We start from the raw sequence: 13,636 nt of genomic DNA on the forward strand, positions 1-13,636 counted from the left end.
AGTGATCTGATTCAAGAGTATCATTCCAAGGACCTGCTTTCTTGATTTCAAGTGGCTTAAAACATAAACCAAGTATCAGCTATACCAGAAACTTCTGGTTAGCCTAGCCCCTGCTTCCCATCATGCCTGTGGAAGATAGTTCCTGGCAGGCCATTAACACCCTCACATTGTCAGTGTCACACCACACATCTTTCACTGTCTGCAGTGGGGCTTCTCCAATACCACAGAGGAGAGGGGGAACCCATTCCAAGCCTTGACTTGGATTCTCCCTGAAAGCAAAAGCCTGAGATAAGGACTTGTGTCTAGGTAGTTTATTTAGGTGGTAGCACCAGGGAGCAGTGATGAGAGACTGGGCAGGATGAGGAAAAGAGAAAAAAATCTTATAAACTTGCATTGTCAGAGTCACTACTGAGTCCAACTGTGACTTGATACAATCCACAACCTTCTGAGGATTGTGTAAAATGCCCCTTAGAATTCTCTACATGGGAGTCAACTGGAGGGAGCGGTTCTTCACCCTCACTGGTTGTGTCTTAATCCTGGACACTCAGTCCTGGGAACTTCTATGGATATGCACATACTGAGTGGGTTCCCCCTGTCCTCTCTGGTATTGGAGAAGCCCCACTGCAGACAGTGAGAGATGTGAGGTGTGACACTGACAATGTGAGGGTGTTATGGCCTGCCAGTAACTATCTTCCAGAGGTGTGATGGGAATCAGGGGTGAGGCTAACCAGAAGTTTCTCATATAGCTGATATTTGATTTATAATGTTTTAAAAGGTGGATTAAACATTTATTCACAGTGAAGCTACTATTTAGGATCATGAGATTAAACTTCTTATCAGAGTACTGAAAAAATGTTGGGAGAGAATGTAGTTATTTTCTCCCTTCTCTTTCCTTTTCCTCAAGTAAAACTCTGGGTTATACAGTGTTTCTGTGTCGTAATAAACCCATAGAAAGGATTTTGATCAAGTTCATAAACACTGAATGTACATGAGCAAATACATTCATTTATCTAATGAATACTTAAAATTAGTTTTTTGGCATAATTTCTGAGACATAAATTCCTAGTTTGCACATGGTAAGTGTTAATATTCCTGTATTTGACAATCTGAATTCTGAAAATAAAACATTAGACTCTTATGTTTGTATTACTGAAAGGAGTAGCCCACCCAAACAAGGATCATTCACATCTAGGTGCCATATAGTAAAGGTTCTTCTTATTCAGCTGACTATAGGCAAAAAGATACCTATTCCTAAGAATATGTATATGAAAAGGGTTCTTACAGCTCAGGACATGATAAGTATTTGCACTGATTACTTGAGAAGAGCTAAACCTATATTATGTGAAGAATGCCTACCCCAAACTTTTTTACCTGTATAGATTGTAATGTTTGCAATCTACAGCCTTAATCAGGTCCTGTTTCCAGATGAATCTACCTTGTAGCTAGAAGCCAGAATTTTAGTCCCATATCTGGTGTGCCTGTGTGAAGCCTGAGCAATTTTGTGTCCATTGAATCATAGCCTTCCATCTAACTTTCCACCATGTTCATTTAATTTAGGTGACTGGGTTTCTGCCCAGAGTGCTTGACTGTGGCTCTAACTTATGCCTCAGGTTGGGTGATTTTTGTTGAACCACCTGAAATAAGGCATTACCACTACCTAACATAGAGTGACATTGCTGGGTGGAGACTCCTGCTGCAGTTTCCCACTCTCTAGATTGTTGGTTCTTAGATATTGTATATTGTAACTGGTCCTAACTAAACACAAGTTAACTGTATTTCATTAGGCCACCAAGCTACTTCGATTGGGCTCAGCTCTTTATTGTTGCTTGGTTCTTTCTCTTGTATTTGCTCACTGCTAAAATTGAAATAGAGCCTGCTTAAAATGTAATATGAACTGTATACCATTTACTACATAGTTAAAATGATTAAAAAGTTACTATTTACTTGAAAACTTTATGTTGTTAAAATTTCTATTTCAACACCTGTATTATAAAATGAAGTCTCATATTATTTTAGGTACCTAGATTGCAGTAGCTTAAATTCCTACTGCCTTAGTGCCAGAAATCAGCCTCTGAATGTGTTTCTGGGTTACTTTTGAGTCATGCCCAGAGCTCTCTCAGCTGTGTTTAGGAAGAGGTCCATCATGTTTTCCTGTTTCAGATGCCTTGCCATACTGCTGCACTGCTGCTTTTGCTTTTGTTTTCCAGGTTGATATTCCATCTAATTCAAGAAATAGACCCTTTCCTTAATTTTCTATAGGATAGCATTTTAACTAAAGTTTATAGAAAGAGGCAGGAAAAAGAAAAGACAGCACATCATAATTATGACAGTTACTGTGGCTATGCTCAGAATCCCATGGCCATGAAAATGATTTTGATTGTTTTCAAAGCTGCAAGAGCAAGTTGTTTCTAGAACTATCAATACAAGATGCTTTGGTGTTATAATATAGTCAAGGGACTGATAGGGTAGTTAATTAATAAAAGAAATGTCACCCAGGATGTCTGTGCTGGGAATTTTCATTAACAAGTTGTAAAAGAAATAACAAAGTAATCAATGAACTAAAGCAGACATGATTGACTGTAATTACTGTGCTCGTTAAGGTTATTGACTAACAGCAAGATGAGCTGTCAGAGTTGAGGCATGGCACTCTGAGAAAATTAATCAGAACATTCATTTTAGCCCTTCTGTTTTCACCAAGGCAGTGAAGTTAATGTGTCAGTTTTAGTAGTTCAGAAATAGTTAAATCAAGATTTAAAGTTTTAGCATCCACATATTCTGACTAGCATCTAAATACCATATTTGGGTTTACACAAAGTGAAACAGAGGGAGAGGGAGAAATTAAGTGGTAAGTATATAAAGACAGCAAGCAGGACAACTATAGTTTGTATCAGGTAATAGCTGTAAACATGGAGAAGCAATGGGTTTGAAGGATATTTGAGAAATAAAATTAATAGCATATCATTTTATCATGATGCTGACATCTTTCATTTCTGTATCAAGGCAAATATAACAGGAAATTTTCTTGGTTACCTCCTCCTTCTAGAGCTATTTCTTCTTCATTTGAAAGCCAATAGCTATTGATACTTTATCTTGTATAGTTAATTTTCATATGCCATGCCATTAAGGACATTGCCATTGCCCCTGGCTTTTATTCCAGTGGTGAAAACAGAAAAAGTAAACATATAAATAAATATGCAAGGTTGTGATAAGTGACTAGGGGCAGTGAGATAAAGTAATCAGGTAATACCTCTCTGAGGGATTATATCAACGATGAGAATGAGGCAGGCATGTAAATAGCTGGGAGAAAATGATTTCAGGCAAAAGAATAGCAAGTGCAATGGCCCTAAAGGAATACGCTTGGATGTTTTCTGAACAGAAAGTGTAATTGAAGTCAGTGAACTAGGGGAAACAGTGCTGTGAGTCCAGTGGGAGAGGTTGACAGGAGCCAGATCATGAAGGGCCTTGTAGATTTGGTAAACAATTTTCCTTTTGTGCTATGGATAATAGGAAGCCATTGGATAATTTTATGCAGGAGAATAACATGACCTAAACTGTCTTATGAAATATCATTTAGATGCTATGTAGAAAATGGATTGCAAATGCCTCAGAATACTTGGGGTAGGGGAGACAGAGACAGGTGGATGTATTCAAGATAACTTTTGGAAATAGGATTTATGGAAATTCTTGATGGTTGTAAAGGAAAAGACTGAATGAAAGATGACTGCAGGATTTTGGCCTAAGCAATTAAGTGATGGTGCCGATTACTAGAGTATGAAAGATAGAAATAGGGTTTTTACACCTCTCTATCCCTTAATTTTTTTAAATTATAATTTAAAAATTGAGATATAATTGACCTACAATGCTATGTTAGTTCCAGGTGCACAACATATTGATTTGATATTTCTGTTATAATCACTGTAAATGAGATAGGTTTGAAAGGAAAAATCAAGAACTCTTTTTTGGGTACAGAATGAGTTTGAAATGTATGTTTGCTATGCAAATGGAAATAGCAGTTGGATATATGCCTCTGGGTTCATGCGAGAGGTCTGGGTTGGGGATACAAGTTTAAGAATTGTTAGCCTGTGAAGGTGTGACTGTTGAATGAATCAGTTAGCTCAATTCTTGCATTTCACTTTGCTCTGCTACACCTCCCTTTCTCATTCCTTAATGACACATTGGTGGGTTCCATAATTTTCCTGCCATTTTCAGTGCTTTAAGGCCTGCTTAGTCCAGTTTGAAACTTTCATCTTCCAATTTAAATCTCATCTCCTCCCTTTCCTCCAGCACTGACCAGATGTCCTCTTGAGGGACCTGAAAGGAGGAAGGGGCAAGATGGACTTTTCCACCACTTCTCCTGCTCTGATATCTTCTAGAGGAGATGAGTAGTTGGCCTAATTCCTCTAATTTTTCAAGTCCCCCAACTTTTCCTCTACTGGGGCTGAGAAGGAAGCATAAAATGCTTTTCTTAACTGATTTTCAGTAAGCCCCAGAGTGAGATGTCTGTCCTCAGATACAGAAAACCCCTTAGCATGTGGTGTACACAGAAGGCTTCTTTTTCTTTCATTTTGAGCCTTAGTTGCCAATTCTGAGCAATAAGAAAAATTCCACTCAGCATCCTATTACAGATCTCATTTTTAAAACGGTCAGATTGGATAATGTAATCCCTGAGGTGACTTATGGATTTGGCCACATGGAGGTTGTGGATAGACTTTAAAATGGTCCTTATGGCATTGAAGGTGACAGAAGTCACATGGAATGGGTCTGTAGAATAAATGAGAAGTGAAAACACAGGTATAGGGCAAGCAACTCGGGGACGTGTTGTGATGAAGGCAGCAGAGAACTTGGGAGGAGCAGCTGCAGAGATCTGTAAGGTGAAGCTGATGTTTGTTCGATGTTTTAAAATTAAAGATAGTGGCCTGACTTTCTGCCAAGACAAGTAGAGAAGGGATTATAATGAAGTACATGAGATAACAATGAAAGAGCAGAGTCCTAGCAAAGGTAGGAGAAGAAGGGATCCAGAGCAGAAGAGGAGAGATTAACCTTTGGTTGGAGGAAGAGTACAGCTTGAATTGTAATAAGAGAGAAGGCAGGACTCGAGTGGGTAGATTTGTAGATTTGATGATGAGAAGGTAGGGGCTGTCTTCCAAGATGGCTTGTTTTTGTGAATGAGGCAGGAGAGTTGGTTAATAGCTAATAACAAGGTGGGTAGAAAGAGAGAGTGGGGTAAACATCTTTTTGCTACAGTATACAAATGTTGAAATAGGAGCAGATTCATCTAAAACACCCAACAAAGTCCCAGAACTATTTATCACATATTTTTGGAATAAAATATCTTTAATTATCACAAACTGAAAGTATTCTTTACTTCAAATATCATCTTAAAAAGGTGTGACAGAGGCGAGGTGAGGTGAACAACACAGAGGCTATTTGGAATGCTGGAATGAGAAAGGATTTTGGGTGGGACATTCCAACTGCCATCTTGTGTTTAAACTCCATCTAGGTGCCTCTCCTTAGTCAATAAAACAGGAATTAGGAAAAAAAAAAGTGTTATAGCTGTTCAGAAAATTACATATTTTTAGGTCTCAATCTGAAAGCCAATATTTTAAGGTGTCATATATAGAATAAAATGGACTCATGGTTCATGCAAAAGCTACTTCCATTTTTTAAGGGATTTTAATGTAAAGAAGAAACTGTATTCCATTCTGATTAAAATACTGATTATACCCTGAAAGCCTGATTTCCCAGGAGGGACTGCTGATAGAGATTGAGGTGTTTTCTTTTTGGAGGCCTCCCTTCTGTTCTTCTAATCTAACTGGCCCCTAACACAGGGCTCTGCGTCAAGGGGCTCCTCAGTACATGCGGTTGAGTGAGTTTGTCTGGGGCCAGCCCTGATGCCTAGAGCCAAAGATACCCTTGATTACCTCAGAAGGATTTCTATGATGGCTCTGATTTATTCTTATTTCCCTTTTTATCTAGCTCCCCTATCCTTAACCTTTGTTTGCTTGCAGGAAGAATGTGAGCCAAAATTTTGAAGTTTTAAAAGTATAAAGAAAGAAAACAAGTAAATAGGGAAGGATAATAAATACTGAACAAGACTGGGCAAGGTGACAAGATGGAATTACTGTGAAAATCTGGAAGGGGGCCAGGGCACAAAATGCAGTGGCTGTGTAGTTTACAGGAACTATTTAGTGTTCAGCATGCTTCAGTGATCACCCAGAGAAAGCCAGATTTTTCCGGTTTTGTTTGCTACCCTATAGTTTGCTATGGAAATCTGACATAGGTGATCTGTATTTTCTGTCACCCAACTGATATAAATATAGACTGTGGGGCCTCTGCTCATCAAATCTGACGTGATTTGAATTGCTAGGAGGAGGACCTCTTGTGGCTATAGTGGGAAATACTTCAGCTGAAACCTGTCTTGGAGGCTGCAGACATTTTTAAGAGGGAATAAAAAAACACACAACTTTATAGAGCTCTTTAAAATTATATTTCACTATTTATACTATTTAATTGCTTTTATTATACCAAGTAATATAATTGCATCTGTATTGCCTCTCTGAGGAGCTCATTGTAATTTGAAGCACTTCAGATTTGATCCATGTAAAATCACATATCCCCTGAAAAGTAGATAGAAAGAATAGGGGTTTTCATCTCTATTTTGCAGATGGAAAGGAGAGGTACAGAGCAGGTAAGTAACTTATCTGTGGCTTTAAAGTAGGAGCAGGCTGGCTTATAAGAGAATTTGGGTATCTAATCTTGGGCTCAATTCAACAGTCTGTGTTTAGAAAACATTCATTATCAAAGCTCTAAAACAAAAACTTCTATTTTGCAAGTGAAAAGTGATTTCTTTATTCAAGAAAAGATGGATTGAGAGACATAAAACTTACCCTTTGTTTTCACTGTGAAAAGAGGCTGCTCCTAGATTCTCCAGGGGGAAAAAGCTGCTTAAAAAAAAATCTGGGGAAGACAGTATGTTAGCAACTAAGAATCGTTAGAGAAATGTAATGTCAAGTGTATGCACATTTTAAAGGAAGCTACATAAAAATAGTTATTTCACAGATTTTCCTAGAAATCATATAAATGAGACCTCTTTCATAATTGATTCTCTCTGACAATTTGCAGACCTTGCCTTTTCCTCTTAGCTCCCTAATATTTGTTCTAAGAGTGCCTATAGAGCTAATAAATAAATGCCCGTGGCGGATTCATGTTGATGTATGGCAAAACCAATACAATATTGTAAAAAAAAAAAAAAAAAAAGAAACCTTAATAAAAAATTTTTTTGAATTCAGCCTTTTAAGAACAGGAATGCCAAAACTCAAACGAATAGTTCTATTTTAGGGGTAGTGACCACCTACTACTACAGTCACTACTTTTATGACTTTGGAAGAATGTCACAAAAGTGTTAATGCCTAAAAGAATATGGTACAAGTTCACGTGGGGTGTCAAGGAATAGATGAAGTGATAAAGCATAAAGCAGAGGTATGGAAGATTGTTCCGGTGAATGTTAAGATGTTGATAGTGTGGAGATTAAAAAGGGAAAGAGGAAATATATAAAAGAATAGCTGTAGGAAAAAGAAATTTTGTTGGAAAAGAGGTTTTTTTTTTTTTTTGGTGATTTTAATAATGGTTTCACCTATGGAGCTTTAGGTAAGTCTTCACTTTCATTCTTTACTAATAATTACATGGGTCTAACCCTAGAAGCACAGAGCATGATGCTTGGTAAGATTTCAGAGGAAAAACTATCTCAGATGTGACATAGAATTCTACGGTACTGAAGACATTGAATTTTACATAATTGGTTTTTGATGTGTGAATTTCCTGGACTTTCCTATTATCCCTGCTTTATCATTTTTCACTCTCAATAATTGCAGCATTCAGCTTTAATTAGATGTGAGAGGTCCTTGTTTTAGAAAGGTACTAGAGAAATGCAGATCCTACGTATTTAGAGCTTCCTGACAGCTATGTTTGTAGATCTCTGGGTAAAGTATGTGTCTGGCCTTTTTCAACAAAGTATTTTCAGTAACAAGTTGTCAGTGAGGTCAGTGACTAGCAGTTCAGGATTAGATACCACCCACCCTGGTTTGTAACCTCCCCCTTCTTTCTCATCCTGGGTGAATGACGCTCAGCTGAAGTGACTGCCCCACTGTCACTGCCTCTCAGTTTGGTACTCTGCAACTCTGTGACTAACCAAGAAGTCTTATTTTTTTTCTCCCCCAAACTCTTTTTGGAAAATTTCCTACAAGAGCCGAATTTTAAACACATTTACTCTATAGGAAGCAACAGAAAGGTAAGAGTCAAGTTGTAAAAAGAGGAGCTGGACTTCAGTGCATTCTTGTTTCTGCGTTGAAATTGCTCTGCCTTAGTTACATATTGTAGGTTTAAAGTGTGGGGTTTCTTTCTGAATTAAAGAACATTACATTACTATATAAAACGGGAATGTTTTGACTAGTCATGTTGAGAAATATAGGCTTTCATGCGAAGTTTAAAGTTATAAATAACTTTCAAACTAGTGCCAGGGGAAGCTAGTAGCCAAGGTCGTGCTTTGCATTCAGAGAGTTTCTGGCTATAAAAAGCCGATTGGGATCCAGTGCAGGAAAAGATAAGATATGGACTGGATGCATGTGCCTTGGCATGGGGTTGGGGCAAAATATTTGAAGGGATTTTACTTTCAACCCAAAACTTGTTCACAGTAATGGGAGATTTTTAAAATGAGATAGTGGCAAAAGCCTTACTTTTTGAATTTAATATTTGCCTTATATACTTGTTTTATAATTGTCAATAATATTAGGAAATTGAGGAATCTCTCAGTGCTATCTTTACTGCCATTTATAATCAAATGAAAATCACACTGGATGAGATGAATATGGGAAATAGTCATCAGTCATGTAAAGAGAAGGTCATTATCTGACAGTGGCTGGGTGACTGCAAGCAATTGCTCTCAGTTGCACTGAAAACAGAACTGGAGAGAAGTACAAACGGAAACAAGAAGAAATTTAGGTTAGGCATCAGGAAGTTCATTAACTGTACATGTTTTGAGTCATGGATATGCACCACTAAGACAGTTGCAACATATCTGATGATGTAAGAGATCCAATGATTTGCTTAAAACACACACGTGGGAAAAATAGGATTTCAAATTAGCCTTGGTCCTGGGTTTATGGCTAGGTTTTTTTAGACAGACTAAAATGTCAACATACTGAGAACAATTGTGGTTTGGAGATAGAGATTATCAGTAGTCAAATTCAAATGGCATATTTGGATGAACTATTAAAATTTTGTTATCCACCATAAAAAAATTACCTTAGTAGTGGCATAGGACAATTTGTTAAATGGAGAAGCCCAAAATACCAACAGCATGCTGCTGCTGCTAAGTCACTTCAGTCGTGTCCGACTCTGTGCGACCCCATAGACGGCAGCCCAACAGGCTCCCCTATCCCTGGGATTCTCCAGGCAAGAACACTGGAGTGGGTTGCCATTTTCTTCTCCAATGCATGAAAAGTGAAAAGTGAAAGTGAAGTCGCTCAGTCGTGTCTGACTCTTAGCGACCCCATGGACTGCAGCCTACCAGGCTCCTCCATCCATGGGATCCAGGCAAGAGTACTGGAGTGGGGTGCCATTGCCTTCTCTGGCCAACAGCCTATATACAACTATTTCCATTTGTTGTGTCCTATACACAGTCTGTGTCTCTCTTCTTAACTGAGTGAAATATTTTGGATTGTTATAGTAAAATTTATTTTTATTTTCATTATAAAAGTGATATGAGTTCATTGTAGGGATTTTAAAAGCACAGACAAAATTATCTGTAATCTCATTGATACATTTTCTTTTAGTCTTTTTTCTCTGCACAACTTTAAAATGAATTGCAGTAATACTGTGGATAAAATTTGGAACCTTGCTTTTCATTTAACCTTTACCAAAACATTTTCCATATAATATTACCTAGTCTACATAGATGTTATTTTAGATTGCTAACATTCTTCCAAGTGAATAGATATAATTTTATTAATCATTGTTTAACATCTGGGTGCTATGGTGTGTGTGTTTGTGTATTTGTTTATTTTAAAGGTAATTTCCCTAAGCTCTGTTTTTAAGTGTAGACTTGTCAGATTAGGGAAAATTAGAGTTGAAGACAAAGATTGTGATTTTTTAAGAAGATGGCTTTTACTGGTTTTCTTTTAAGGTTTTGTATAATTCTTTATCTACCAAATGAAATATTTATTGAGTGTCTGTGAGATGCAAAACATAGTTATTAGGCACAGAGATAGCAATATATTTAGTATTTGGAAGGATCTTCTCTAGTTACAAAATTTCTCCTTATGGACTTTCACAAGTATCAACAAAGCTACATGTTGAAAATTCTTCATCTCTGCCCGAAACCAATAGACAGTATTATTGACTACTTACATTATTTTGGACTTTAAAACAACAGAATTTATAAATAACTTTTGTAGAGGATTATCTATATGTTGTTCATATTTATATGAATTTTATGATCTGTGACAAAGAAATAGAATTAGGAAGAACAAATATTTTATAATAGAAGTCTGTGGAAATTAGAATTATTTGGAGGAAATCTAGGCAGCAAAGTGTAAAGAAAAAGTATAGAAGGTGCATGTTAAAACAGTTTCAGTTTTCAGATTTTCTGCTTATGGAAACATGAGAATGGAGTATGGCATGAGTAGGGTGGGAATTAGGGAAGATATGAAATTTTAATTCTGTTATTGGTGTTGAATTTGGGAATTATGGTTATATAAATAGAATATATTGAAGTAAAAAGCCAAGAAATTGCTAATAAATAAAACGATTTGATTTTCAGAGGTAGTGGCTGGTACAGAGAAGTCAAAATGGAGAGAGTAGAGGTATCAGTATTTGGTGGGAGGTAAGGTATAGGGTTGTGAATATTTAAAGAATATATTTTGCCTGCATCACCTTGTTTTAATTGTAGAATTTTATTTTTTCAGTGGTATTTAGAGAAAAATCATAGCTATGGAGGGATGGGAGTTCCATTCTTTGTTCACTCTGAACTTCTGCTAGCATGTTTCTATTTTTTCTTTGATATAGGAGGGATTAAGACTTAAGTAGAGAAGTTGGCAGCCCAATCTTGCCTGAAGAGAAACTATGTGCTTCGTAATGAAGACTTAAAAATAGTGTTTATTTATGGATCATTGGCTCATGGGAATGTTACTCTAGAGACTCAAAAAGAATGATTTTCTAAATCTTGTTTCGATACTGGATTTTAAGTGACATGATATTGTGGAACTTTGGGTGGAAGTCCAGAGTTTTGCCAAATTGCAAACCTAATGGAAAGTGACAGATAATTGAGACTATAGAATTTTTGAAAATGAACATGACTGTTAGCTGTTGCACCTGATTTTCACATGCTTAATTACTATTTTTAACTATATTATTGCTGTCTGGTACACAGCCAGTAATCTGCTACCAATTTAATCACTAACTTCCAGGATCTGAGAAGTGACTAAATTCCTATGTGCAAATAGTAAATTAGGTCAAATTTATTTGGGACCCCCCCGCCCCCCTGCCCCAACTCCCTTGCTTCTTTTTCCTGCTTTTCATTATCCTAACTGGCATGCTTGTGCTGCTTCAGGTCCCTCCATTAATGGTGAAAAACATTTGATGGAGAAGGCAATGTTTAGTACAAAAACCTTTAAGTATTGGAACTTGAAGACTTTAGCCCATATTTTATATTAGCACCATTCAAAACGTGATCAGCAGTTCTCAGTCATGAAACTGGTTCATGAAAGGAGCCTATACAAGCATTTATCTTCTTTGTTTATATGCATATGGAATAGAGAATTGGGTTGGAGTTGTACTAGATAATACATGAATAACGAGATTATAAATGAATAACTAGAATGAATAATATCTAGTATGATTAACTAGATAATGAATGAATTACCAGGTCTCAGCTGATGAATCTTCTGGAGGTAGTATCAATGCAGAGGCCTTGGGTTAGCTCATTGAGAAAACAGAATAACAGAGAAGCAGGATTCCTCAAAGGGCTACTTTGGCTCTACTCCAACATTGGCCTTGGAATTATTTGCTCTTTCTAGATGACTTGTGAACCAGATAATACTCTTAGTGCTGGGGATAGATACTAGTGAACCAAATTAAAGCCCTGCCCTTGTGGTGTTTCCTTTCTAGTGTTTGTGTTTTTATGGATAGGGATGAAGATGAAGGGAGAGTGAGAAATAAAACCTACCTCTCTGTGGTTCTCCAGAAGTACCAGGGTCTTTCTTAGTCCAGGGCTGGAGCTCATAGATTACATTTCCATGGAAATTTGCAGGATTAATTAGCTTTTCTGTTAGAATCAGCAGTTCCCTTTCCAATATAGGTTAACAAAGGAATCCTAGTTTTAAGAATCAAATAATCAATGATATGCATTTTTGGTTGCCTATGCAATATCCATGTATTCTGCTCTTGCTAACTTACAGAACCCTGATTTAGGTCAAGAAATAAAGGCTTTATGCTATACGTAGTTATCTGCATCTTGTGTCCCCCCTGCTTTCCCTAAATTAGGATAGTTACATTTAGTTAAGATATATGCATAGCAATTCATGTAGACCTACCTCATTTTTTTTCAATTTCTTCGTAGTGTTTTACTACTATATGTGAAACAAGAGAGAAGGGGGCAAGTCACAACCTTTAAAAGAATGACATAGCCATGGGACACGACATGAATTGGTTAAAACCAACTAGTCCAAGATAGTGGAAGATTTGGTTCCCAGTGGACCTTGAACTTCATTATATGCTCATTGTCATACATTAGCATGCTAAATGACACACCCACAAACACTATGACAGTTCTGAGGCTCACCATAAAAGTAAAAAAGTGAATGGTGGCCCAGTTCCTGGAAATCCCCACTCTTTCCCTGAATATTATAGTTGAAATAATTCACTGACTCATTAGCCTATGAGATTACCCAACCCATAAAAGCTAACTACCCCATATTTTGGGGCCTCTCGGCTTCTGAGATGGCCCATACTCTGTCTGTGGAGTTATTTCTCCCAAAGCCATTCTTGCCTTTTGAGATGGACTGCGTTCTGTCTATGGAACATGCATCTCTAAATAAATTCACTTCTTACTTATCACTTTGTCTCTTACTGAATTCTTTCTGCAATGAGACGTAAAGAATATGAGCTTCATTTTTAAATTTATTTAACAAACTTTTGGCTGCACTGAGTCTTTGTTGCCTCATCAGGGCTTCTTGTTGGGTGCACAGACTAATCTTTATTTCACTAGAAGGAGGATCCTTAACCACTGGCCCATCAGGGGAGTCCCAAACCTGAACTTCCTTATATACTGAGACCAGATATATAATTTTAGTTAAAGACTGTGGGTTCAAGTCCTTATTTGGATTTAGGTTGGGTTAGAGTCCTGGCACGTGGTTCAAGTTCCATCTGAGTTGTACAGTTTCATATGGATGTAGCATAATATATTTAGCTCATTCTATATTGATGAATATGTTTATTGTTTTTCATATATATTTTTTTATGTTGCTATGCCATAATGATTAAATGCTTAAATTTCTTTTATATAATGCTTAAATTCTCCAATATGCTTAAATTCTTAAATGCTTAAATTCTCCATAATGCTTAAAATTCTCCAAGCTAGGCT

At 37.0% G+C, this 13,636-nt stretch overlaps 1 protein-coding gene across 1 annotated transcript in view; it reads left to right on the forward strand.

Annotated features, from left to right (window-relative positions):
* The first annotated feature begins 7,897 nt into the window (after window positions 1-7,897).
* The window catches only part of CTNNA3 (catenin alpha 3), a 1,912,303-nt gene continuing 1,906,564 nt past the window's right edge, over window positions 7,898-13,636 (forward strand). The window contains exon 1 of the mRNA XM_086381634.1: window positions 7,898-8,287. The gene's annotated coding sequence lies outside the window, so the exon portion shown is untranslated. The remainder of the gene's footprint in view (window positions 8,288-13,636) is intronic.

This window comes from Bos grunniens, chromosome 28, assembly GCF_055505025.1.
Source record: "Bos grunniens cultivar Pamir isolate PY7600 chromosome 28, Bosgru_T2T1.0, whole genome shotgun sequence".
Taxonomy (NCBI): domain Eukaryota; kingdom Metazoa; phylum Chordata; class Mammalia; order Artiodactyla; family Bovidae; genus Bos; species Bos grunniens.